Genomic DNA, 13,144 nt, shown 5'->3' on the forward strand with positions numbered 1-13,144 from the left:
TTAATATATTAGCAATTAAAATATGTTGTTTATTTTAATAGTTCAACACTAGCTTTTAGTTTTTCACTATTTTCTTCTGGTAAATTATTATAGGCTAAAAACTAAAAAGAAATTAAATTAAACAATATTAAACAAGCAATCGAAAAGACTGCTACATTTACAAAAGAAAGCTTAACACAATTAAAAAAATTTTTTGATTGATTACTTTCTGTTCACAGAATTAACTGTAAAACATTTGATTTTTTTTTGAATTTAAATGAAGAAAAAAAATTAAAATTAAGGTTTAGTTTCCTAGAGGTTATTTTCAAGTCAAATACTATTTAATGGTATTCTACTACAAAGCATATAGTTTAAAAAGTTTAGAATTAAATTTTTAATTTAACAATTAACTTGCTTATAATATATCTCAGCATTGAAATTAATAATTTTACTGCATTAACAGAAGCTATTGATAAACCCACTTTTCATTCGAGATAATCAACCAGTCGGTCAAACTTCCTAAAACTGGATCAGCAATAATGTTTTAATATCTATTTCATTATGTTTAAAAAAGTCTGTTCATTCTTTTATAGTTTTTTCAATCTCTGATATAGTTACTTTAGAATATACCTTACTATAAAATAATTTAAGTACTTTGTGCGGCTTTTACTTAGTATTCACTTTGAATGTCCGAATTTCGTTAAATGATAGATAGTTATAATGTCAGGTTTCAGTTAAGATTTCAGATGGGTAACTTACGGTCCAGATCCAATCAAATTTTGACCCGCCAAGAAACTTGAAACTACTTGTGCAAAATAAACAAAATTTAGTTTTTTGATGCTTATGATTTTGAAATACACTTTCAATTTGATTTTCAGTTACTTTAGATTTCCTAGATCACAATAATAGTAAGTCATAAATCATTTTATTACAATTATGCTCGAGTTTTTTAGTTTTCTATATGTTATTTTTTTAAATTATGCAGCCCGCAATTACATTTTTTTAACGAGTTGAAACAAGAAAAGATTTTTTAGTAAATATGAATTGCTGACTACAAAAGTTGTTAACCACTACCCTAAAAGTTTCATTAGTTTCAAAACAATTCATATTTAAACAGGATTTATTACTGATTACACAAGGTTTTTTAATATTTAAGTATTTTAATACACTTTACTGCGCTTATAAGAAAACAACAGTACCTTATTTTCTCAAGCCCTGTAAACTACTTTGAACACAGCCCAAAAGTACGTGTATAAGAAATACCAGACTAAAAAATATTTCGAACACAATTTTTTTGGCTTAAAAGTTTGTACGCAAGAGCAAAACTACTTTTTAAAGTCGTGGGGGGCGATTATTTTTCAAACTTCTGAAAAGTGGGCGATTTAGTAAATGAGTTTTGGAAACCCTGACCTAGACAAAGATGTTGAGTAATAGTTAGAAGAAAATAAGTTTAAAAGTTTTCAATATTGTTGTCCTGTTTATTAAAAATTTAACAGACTTTCTATACTTTCAGTCTGTTGAGGTTTTAAACACATTTTGACTTAAAAAATATGTATGTAGTATCCATGTTAAGCTTAAATAAGTTTTGGTTTTATAGCAACTTAAAAAAACTTAAGCTAGTTTTGATATTCTAATAATTAAAAGAAAAAAAATTATACCTCAAGATAATTTTGTTTTCTTTTGGGTTATATGTTATTTCTAAATAATAGTTTTGTTTTATTATTGTAATCTTTTAATTTTCTAAAATACCTAGCATTTTAAATGTTTATGCTTGATCTGTAAAAAAAGTTTTAATTTTTCATCTTACTACTTAAATTATTTTATACTTTTTAAAAATTATTTTTATTTGTTTTAATTTTTGTTATTTTTGTTTTAATAATTTTAAACCATTTTTGGACAAAGTGTTCTCCAAGTTAAAAATAATCTTATAGGATGTCATAGTAGCGTCTAAAATCACTAAACTTATGTCTAAAGTATTTTAAGACAGTCATCTTCATGAACAACTTTTTTTATGTAAATGCAATGGCTAGTATACTTTAAGATCAAAGCTTCACTATGTCAGCAAAAAAAACTATTTTAAATGATATTTTTATTAAAATTATTAAAAATTAATTTTTTGATAATTTTTCATTTATGCTTGGTAGAGGTGGGTTAGGCATAAAAGTATAAACATTAAAGACAAAAAGCTTTGAAAATATTTCTAACTCAGCAAATGTACAAATCAGACTGACCTTGAGGTTCACCTTACATTTATAATTATAAAATGATCTGTTTAAAATTTTTCAGACCAATTTAAGTAAAATAGCTTTAAGTAGAGCTGAAATAATAGTTTGTAAATTTAATATAATGTTAGGTACCTAATGAAATTATGCATGTTAATTAAAAATAAGTAGGTAATTTAGGTAAATTTATTTCAAGCCCTGCTTACACTAGTATTAACCATTGTTGTGTTATTCTGCAGTTAAAGTATTTAATATCTGAATGTTTTAAAAGCTCTCTCAAAAAAAATCAGGATGACTTTAGTTTGTAGTTAATCTCAGCTTTTTTTAGCATATTCAATCAGGTTAATTATTAATAAAACTAAATCTAAGTTAAAAGTCCTTGCAAGTTAAAATTTATTGAATATTGTTAAAGTTTTATTAAGTACTTAGAATTTTACCTTTAAAACAAATCATATATACAATAGTTAAAGATTCCTGGATAAAATTGAAAAATTTAAATAAAAATGTATATATTTGGTAAAAGTAAGATGTACTATAAATTTTCAAAGTAAACAACTAAAAGTACATAACTTACCTAAGAGTAAAGTTATATTAGTTACAAATGAAAGCTGTTATTATTTTTTGTACTTATAAAGCATTATATTCAAATTTTCTTTGTTATATGGTTAAAAAACCCTTTTAGAAGCAATGTTGTTATTGAGTACGCACTTTGAACGTAGATAAAAAGTGCATACTTGAAAGAACTTAATCCTTAAAATAGCCGCATAATTTCTTAACCATGATTTTAGTGTTGAGTGTTCGGTTGACATATCAATATTATCATTTATACAATTCTGCTCAGCAGAAAAGGGTACCTTGAAATTACCAGTTTTATAAAAGTTGAAAATTGAAATTAAATTTTTAGCTCAAAGTGCATACTTAAACTTTTTTATTATAAAATAATTTTTGTTAGATAAAAGTTATTTATCATGGTTTTACAATTGTACTTGTTATTTGTGACTTATGCAAGGTAACAAGTCAGGTAAGTTATTATATTATCTATATATTTAAAGTAGGAGATCAAAAATATTATAGCAATAAATATATTTAACAGTTATGTTAGTTAAACTCCTTGAAATTTTGTATAATACTTTCATTTTGTTAGTAAGTTTTTAAAGTAACATAGTAAGTTATTTGATATTTATTTTATGGATAAAAACAAATTATATTATTTATTTAGTTTATTTTTCAGAAATCTCGTGATTAACTCATGTTAATTAGTATTACAACTTTACTTTTTCTTCTTACTTTTTAGAATTTCAAAATAGGTATAGAAAGGTTTAAAATTATGTTGTTATCAAGTTTAATTAGGGTGAAAAAAAAAAATTGGAATCCGTGAGTTGAGTAAATTCGTGAGAAACCTGGAAAAACTTGAATTTCAAGCTAAGATCACCAAAAATCCTGCAAAGTTTTAAATAGTGTATTACATGTTAACTAACAAAACAGATAAAAAGTATATATTCATTATTATTTATAAAACACACTTAAAGTAGCTTTACATTATGTTTTCAATATTGATATACTATTTAAAACAGGTTTTTAACTTAAGTTTGATATTATTCTAGAAATGGTTTAAAAATATTATTTTTTAAACATGGAATAAATTCAGAAATCCTAGAACAAATTTGTAAAAAAACTTATGGCAACCCTGTTTTATGTATAACCTTGATAGATTCTTGAAATAATCAAGGGTTTAACCAAAGAACATAAGTAATACTACTAAAAGATTTTTAGAAAAAAAAATCATTTTAAATTTTAAATCAATTAGTTTATAGATATTTTTTTTAAATTTGAAGCTTTTACGTGGATAAGTTCATCCTTATTTTGTTAAACAAAGTTTGTATAGTTAGATATTTTATATCAATTTTAATTGTTCATTTAGTTAAATATATGTAGGACTAGAAAAAAGTATATTTTTCAAAAGTAAAATAAAAATAATTTAAAGTAAGTGTATGTTTTATATCTATTCTATATTTCACTTAATTATTGACCATTATCTTATTACAATGATAGTTTAATCAGTAATTTATTTAGTTTAGTTTGAAATAGTATGTTAACTTATTTTAGGTAGTATTAATGTTTACTTTTTCTTACTACTTTAGAAATACTTTGAAATAAGTAAATCACTAGGTTAAAATCTTAACTTTGGTTACCCTTTATTGTCATTGTTTTTTAACAAGTTTAAAAGATATTAAATATAAAAAGTTCATTAAACCTGAAAAAAAACTAAGTGATCTTAATATACAATTATTCTTACAAAATAAAAGTTAATGTAAAGTAAACTTATTTTTTTAAATACTTTATTCTGCTCATAAAATTTAAAAAATTTTAACTATCAATAGCTAAGTTTATCCTTACTATACTTAAGTAAGTTGTTTATATATATTTTAACATGTAGCATTTTTATCAAACTGGTTAGTGTAGTAGCATAAGATATTCAATAAATATAATTGTTTCATTTTAGGTAATTATTCTCTTAAACATTTTGATCAAATGAAATTTAAATGACGAGCATAAAATTAATTTTAAAGGAAAATTTATTAATTTTCCAAAAAACATAAAACTTTAATGTCAATTATTTTCCTTATCTTAAAAGCTATCTAAAAATTTTTTTTTTTATTTTAGAGAACGCACCTTTGCCTTTAATTTAAAAAAAAATTATTTAATTTGGGGTTGGAATTATTTCATGGGGTCCCTCCAAAAATAAAGGTTTTTTTTTGTTTTTTTTCATCAAATGGTATTAGTACCAAAAATATATATTTTTTTTTAATTTTTTTTTTTGATTACCCTTAGTTTGCATGTTATTAAAACTCATGCAAATATACAACAAATTTAATTAAATGATTTTATTTTAATTTAGTTTGATGTCATTCACATTCATATTAACTTTTTTTTTCCATTTATCAATTTTTTATGTAGGAAATGGCCAAGGCAAATGATAGTGTAATATACTACATTTTGATTTTGGGCCAAATCGTAAAAGATATTAACATTATTTATAAAATAACTATTTAAGAGTTTTAATAACATGCAAACTAAGGGAAATCAAAAAAAAAATTAAAAAAAAATATTTATTTTTGGTTCTAATACCATTTGATGAAAAAAACGAAAAAAAACCTTTATTTTTGGAGGGACCCCATGAAATAATTCCAACCCCAAATTAAATATTTTTTTTTAAATTAAAGGCAAAGGTGCGTTCTCTAAAATAAAAAAAAAATTTTTAGATAGCTCTTAAGATAAGGAAAATAATTGACATTAAAGTTTTATGTTTTTTGGAAAATTAATAAATTTTCCTATAAAATTAACTTTATGCTCGTATTTAAATGATGCCTGTTTTATACCAGTTTTAATTGAAGTAAATTAAATTCTTTCTGTTGAAAATTCTTTTTTCTGTTGATATTTTTATAAACATGTCTTTAACTTTATTAAACTATATTTAAATTTTATTCAGATTGTCTGTCAAAGTAACTTAAAATTTTAATCTTTAAAATAGTTTAGTATAAAAAAAAACCTAAATATATTATCATATTAAAGTTAGAAAAGACAAAAAAAGGTTAAAAGTCATATTGAAACCTATAAAATTTTCCCATAAAGAAATAAATTGCGGCTTTAAAAATCACTATAAGTTCTGTATTGGAAAATTAACTATCATTTATTTTTTGCTTATAAAAAAGCAACAAGTGGACATTAGTTTAGTTTTATGTTGGAAAAAAATAAAATTAGTATAATTCATTTGTTTTAACCTTAACCCTACTTGTAATTCAAGTACACTAAAGTGTTTAACAAGTCATTCAATATTTATAATTTAATATTTCATGAAAATAAGTAACCTAATATAAGATATTAGTTACATTGTAGAAAAATTGTTAAAGATAGTTAAATGTTGACATTTGTTTGACATGTAAAATTGACATGTATTTAAATATTTGTATATTTAACTTTAGTGAACAAAATATATTATAACTTAATTCTTTAATTTTCAAATTTATATTTGACTAGTTTTTACTATATTTCCTAAGTATTTCAATTTTAAATTATGTAAAATTAGCACATTTTTTATTCTTTTAATGGTTTGTAGTTTTCGTATGTAATTTTTAATTTCATTTAATATAGCTTAGTTTTTACTACTACCTTGAATATTTAAATTCATTTTTTTACTTATTTTTAGAAAATATTTTCATCTTAATAAGTTAAAAGGTAAGTTTAATAGCTTTTAATGTTTGGTATCTAACTATATGAATTTAAGAAATGATTAAAATGGTAATGACAATTTTTATATAACACTGAAAAACTCTTAAGTTGAACAGTTTCATAGATTTTTTAGGGTAATAGATTCTATATGTACTTTTAGTGCTTTTTTTAACAAAAAGGTAACAAATAATTACTTTAAGTTAGTTGTCAGTTTTTACTATACTGTTTTTACATTAGTTTTTGTATAAGTTAAAATATCAATCAATAAAAATGATTTTATGTGTAAGGAAAAAAAAATTAACTTGTAGTTTTTAAATTGGTTTAGCTTACAGAAACTGGTGAATATATCAAAAGTTATAAACAATATGAAATAAAAAGTTTAATATATTTTGGCTAGTAATGAACATATTTAAGCTGAAAACTAACCTGTATAATAAATTAAGGTTTTGAATTTAAAATGTTTAGCTAAATTTTACAATAATAAGCTTTTACTAAAGATGTTTTTTAATATAGTTCGATTTTTCTACTTATATTTAAACTAATTCAACTTTTTTTAGATAATTTTGTCAAAGTTGTATACTAGTTAATTAGAAAAAGTAATGTAGTTTATTCAAATCTATATGTAGAATTTTTTGAATAATTGTTGTGGTATTTTTTATATAGTCAAAATTCTACCACAAAATTATATTTAATATTGAATATAATTTAAAGATTTGTAGATTTTACAGCATTTAATAAAATACTAACCAAGTATTTGCTTTTTTCAGATTTAGTTAATTGTTCAGATTTAATTTATTTTCAGAATTTTAGTTGTTTTTTTTTCCACGCCAGTAGATGTAAGTTTGAACATGTATTATTAACTTGTTAACTACTGTTAAAGTTTTTTTTTATGTTTTTAAAAATTGTTTAAAAACTTGTTGTATTTTTTCTAGTTTAAAACAAATATAAATAAAAATGGTAAGAACCATTAAAAAAATCAGTCACAGTCTTTTACAACCACTTAGAATAGATCTTTCGTTTATTAAAAAACAAACATTTTCAATTCTGTAGAAAACAAAAAAATATACTAGCAACTAGAGAAAGTAAATTAAATATTTTAGCAAAATTTAAAATAAAAACTAAAAACTACCATATTATTATAATACTGAATTTCATACTTTTACTTTAAAATTAATGGAACACTTATATTTGAGATTAGTCAGTAAAGTGACTAATTAATGTGACTGATTTTTTTAATGGTTCTTACCATTTTTATTTATATTTATCTAAAATTCAATCCTGTCCGGTCTTTAAAATCAAAAGAGGAAGACTACCTTCATCCCATTTTAAAGTTTAAAACAAATTTAATTTTCAAACATTATTAACATTTTAAAACAAAATAAACTTTATTCATTTGAAGTTTATCCATAATATTTGATTTTTTGACAAAAAAGTCATACTTCAATATAATATAGTATTTAGTTAATAACTAATTTTACTATTAAACTTTAATGACTAAAAAAGTGTATATAGTTCTTTTAATTATTAAAATGTTTCTAGATCTTAAATTAAAGTTTTAAATTCATTATTAATTACGTTTAACAATTGACAAAAACGTTAAAAAACCATACTTATTTACCACTAACACTTTACAATTCTTATTCTTATACAATACATAACTTAAAACTATTTAAACATATATTTTTCTAACTATTAGTAATCGTTATTTTCAGATAAAACAGAAAAATATGTCAGAATTTATTGATCAACAAAGGCGCGTTTACGTTGGAGACCTACACGACAATGTTAATGAAAAACACCTCACCGAAACGTTTTCTGAGTACGGAACAGTTTCAAGTGTTATGATTCTTTATACCGTGCTTCGTAAAAAGTATGCTCAAATTGAAATGGTGGATCAAGATGCAGGTATGTTTCTGTTTCAATATATACTAGCTTAAAATAGTTTTTCCAAGTTTAAACTTAAGAAAAAAACATTTTTTAAATGTATACTAAAATTCTTATTTTTCTTGAATTCATAATTGTATGAATTATGCAGTTAAATATTAAAACTTATTTAAATAGTTTCAAAACATTTTAATTACGTAATGACTAAAGTTCTTAATTCTGATGAAATTTAGTGATCTTAGTTTACGAAAATGATTTATTTATTAGGCTTCTTATAACCACGCGGTGTCACCATGTCCAACGATAATCATTAATTATGCTCGGCGAAATTTAAAAAAATATTTATACTACCTCCATTTAAAAAAAACTTTATAGTTTTTTTTGAACTTTAAAGATATTTTATTAGTTGCGGATTATAGCAAAACGGATTTTTAATGAAACTCATTGTATAAAATGATACTTTTTCAGCTCCTTTTTTCATAAATAAGTATTATGGTTCAATTACTAAGCTCCATAACACATAACTATCAAACAATATAAAAGTAATAACGAACACCGCTCTTTATTAGCTGAGAACGCAATTCGTGACTTGAACAACAAAAAAATTCACGGTAAAAACGTCAGAGTGCTGAAGTGGAAAGCGGACTTTGAGCACAAGCTGCCTGAGAACTCAAATGTCTTCCTCAAGAATATACCCGATAATTACGATCAGGAGAAACTTCATCAAATGTTTGTGCAGTTCGGACCAATTCTTTCCTGCAAGGTCATCTAAATCTGTAATCAACATTAAAACTTAACAGTAAATCTATCACCTTTTTTGGTAACCTATTTTTGTAAAAAAGTTTGAGCTACAGCAATATAAAAAAGTCCTTAAAAGGTAATTGTTAATTCGTTTAGGGAACCCTGGCTTTAACATATCTGTTAAATTCTATTACTCATTAAAAAAAATTTTTAATGTTTGTCAAATTTACAAAAGAAAACTATTTTTCCAGGTCGAAAACTCACCCAAACCAAACAAGGATCTGTCCAACACTAAGTATGGATACATTCAGTTTGAGAGTGAAACTTCTGCTGCCAATGCCATCCAGTCAATGAATGGAAAAAAGCTGAACGCAGAAGACGAGCAAGAGGTTTGTTGGTTTTTGTAAAACTATTTTTGAAACATTTTATAAAACTTAAAAAAAATGTAGTTTTAATTGATAATTAATAATAATTTAAAACAATTGATAATTAAATATTTTATTATGCTGTATACTAGTTTCACATTTTGTCTTAAGCTGTGTATCAGATATTTTTAACAATCATTGAAGTATAGTATTTTGTTTCAGGTGTTTGTAGGACACCATCGAAGCAATCAAAAACGAGTCGAGGACGCTGTAAACAATTTCACTAATCTTTATGTGAAAAACATTGGTAGTATGACTGTTGATGAACTAAAGGTTCTTTTTGCTGTTAGTTTACTTTTTTTTAAGCATACCACAAAAGTAATATATTAATGCTATACTCTATAAGTTAGACATCTTAAGATAAATATAAGATTTTATATGAAAACGTTTTAATATATCTAAAAATTAACTGACAATGTGTAAATTTACTCAGAAACTTTTAATACAGAAACACGGGGAGGTTCAGAACGCTGTGGTTATGCAAGACGAACAGGAACGTAACTACGGCTTCGTTTCCATGAAGAGCCATGAATTTGCTGACAAAGCAAAAAAGGAGCTAAACAACAGCAAAATCGGAGGTAAGTATATTGTGTATGATGTTATTAACATTTTGGAAATTATAAACAAATATTATTAAAAAAATGATGATTTGATAAAACAAAGTTAGGTTAAAAACAAATTTACACTTAGATAAGCAATCTAAAATGTTTTAACATATCCATTGAACACTATTATTTATCAATGGAAATTGTTTTAAAAAAAACCTTGATTAAGCACCTACCCATGTTAAAATACATCATCTTTAAATTTTTTTTATTTTTACTACTACAAACAGAGCACACGATTTATGTGGACCGCGCCCAAAGCAAGGCTGAGAGAAGAAACACGTTGAAGAAAGAGTTTGTCGGCCACAAGAAAGTGCTGCAGGATCTGAGTAAAGGCAAAAACCTTTTCATCAAGAACCTGGATATCAACATCGATGATCGAACTCTCAGTGACGCCTTCCAACGCTTTGGCGACATCACCTCAGCCAAGGTTTGTTACATTTATCCAGTCTGCTGCAATTGTATAGACATTACCAATGATAACCATAAAACTAGTCACTCAAGCCAGAGTATTGATTTTTAAAATCTTTAAATATATAAAAACTATTATTTTTTTAAAATGCTATGTTTTGTGGTGCCTACACTAAAGTAAAGTTTGTTAAAACAGCTTATATTTTATAAATGCGTTCTATTGAGTTTTAAAAGCATTACAAACTTAGCAAAAAAATAAACTTAGAAAGAAGAAGTGTTTTATTAAAATGTAATATTAATTATTATAGAATAGATATCCTCCCATATATTCAAAATTAAACACCAAAAAAAAATAGGTCTTAATGTAAGGTTATTGAACTAGACCAATTACTCAATTATTATTTTTACAGGTCATGCGCGATAATGGAGAATCAAGAGGATTCGGATTCGTGTGCTACAGTACCGCTGAAGCAGCTCAAAATGCCATCCGCGCAATGAACAACTCGAGACTGGGAAGTCAGAATTTGTTCGTTGATTTTGCCCAAGACAAGAACCAGAGGGTGTCGGACCTTGCACTTGAGCGCAAGAAAAGAGTTCTCTACGTCAACGGGATTTCCTATCGTATTGATAGCTTGGTGCTTCAGCAAATTTTCCAGCAATACGGACATGTCCATTCTTGCCAGGTTTGTCAATTCTTGCTATATATTTAATATTTTTTAACCTGTTTAATACAATATATGATATATACAACCAATATATTTGTAGACTGTTTCGGTATAAAAGTTTTCCACCTTTTTACTTTTTTAAAATGCTAACGATACTGTTTAATTAAGTTTAAATAGATTTTTTTAAATTGCAGTACTTTTAGGTTATGTAAGAAGGAAGTAAACATCTTGGATATGGTTTCGTGACATTTGCGAAATCACAATCTGCTTTCAACGCTATCAATTATTTGAATGGAGTCGTATATTACAACCGTATGCTAGAAGTTTCAATCAAAATGACTAAAGCAGAAAGGAACCTTGCTAAAAAAGTAAGTACTCTACCTATAATTGAAATATTTAAAAATAATAATTGTTGTAGTAGGTATAAGCCGACAATACATGCTATACCTTGTGGTATTTTTTTTTAACCTAGCAATTATAAAATAAACTATTTAAATAATATTCATTTATACATGACAACCCTAAATTTTTGTAGGCAGCCGAACAACAGCAAGCTGCAAATGGCTATTCTCACAATTCGAACCAACCGCAAAACCAGTTCTATGGCCAGCATCAGTTTGGCTACTCCAGTTTCGTTTACCAGCAGCCTCAGATGAAGCAACCACATGGTCAGCAGCAGCAGCAGTGTGACCAGTTGAGCCAACAAATGGAGAACTTGAGGCTGATCAACCAACCCGCGCAGCAACATCCGATGTACAACGCAGTGCCGCATCACCAGATGTATGGTCGCCAGCAACAGGTAGTTTCATCGCAATCAACTCTAGAATATTAGTAAAAATTGTTTTGTTGTTTGATTTTAGTGATAATAAATTGTTTGTTAAATTTTATTTAAGTAGTAAGACATATGAAATAAAACTTTTAATTTATGAAAGTATACTTTAAAATTTCTTGTATACAGATAACAATTACAACATAAAAGATAGTGAACTAGGTAAACTTTTTATAATAGGTAGGACCGATTAGTTATCAGATAAATGGTCATCAGCAGCAACAGGTGATGAACCAATCGCCGATGCAGCAGAGGCATCCTAACCACCACCTCCATCAACAGCAGCAGCATCACCAGCAGCAGCCGCAGCAGCCGCAGCAGCTCCACCAGCAATATCCTTATCAAGGACCTGTGCTGCAATAATGCAGGAAAAGATCACGCCATTTTAGCAATTCCTTTGTTTTTGATCGCAATAAACTATAGATTATAAATAAAACACTTTTTTATTATTATTTAATTATGGTAATAAATGTAAAAGTCTTAACCTTATACCAAAGTAATAAAATTTAAAAAGTGAAATGTTAAGTTTATATAAAGTATGAAATATTTTTTTGATATCTTTATAAATTTAAATATAAAACTAGTCACTAATGTTATATTTTCATACAAGGTAAATATCATTTGAATATTAATTTAACTGCATTCCAAAACTTACGATATAACTTGATTCGGTATGTCAAGCAAAAATTATTTTAATAAAATTTCAGGGTTTGCCAAACTTATTTTCATAATTGAACCCTTGGTAGAAATTAAAAAACAACAACCGACGTTATTAATATTAGTGTCTGTTTGCTAGTATGTTAGTTTGTTCTTTTTCCCTTTTGTTGTTTTGCCGCTATACTAATTATTTCATCCTTAAAGCCCCCAAAGGTTCGAAATTACCAATTGTAATATACTATGTTCTAAGCATTTAGAAATCTTTCATTAATCTATTTGAGCAGAGTAGAACTTTGTAAAAAACATTTTTAGTTAATCTCTCATCTCAAGGCACGTATGACAATTATAAGTCCATCAAAATTGCAAGAGTTACTTTTGAATGCAATTTAAAGTTAAAACAAACACTTTCAAAACATTCATACCCCGTAGTTATAGCATCTCACTAGCATTCTAGTAACCCTGCCTCCCGGTTAAACATCGAACAAAAAGGTAAACT

Source organism: Thalia democratica, chromosome 6 (genome assembly GCF_965202585.1).
Source record: "Thalia democratica chromosome 6, ktThaDemo2.hap1.1, whole genome shotgun sequence".
Taxonomy (NCBI): Eukaryota; Metazoa; Chordata; class Thaliacea; order Salpida; family Salpidae; genus Thalia; species Thalia democratica.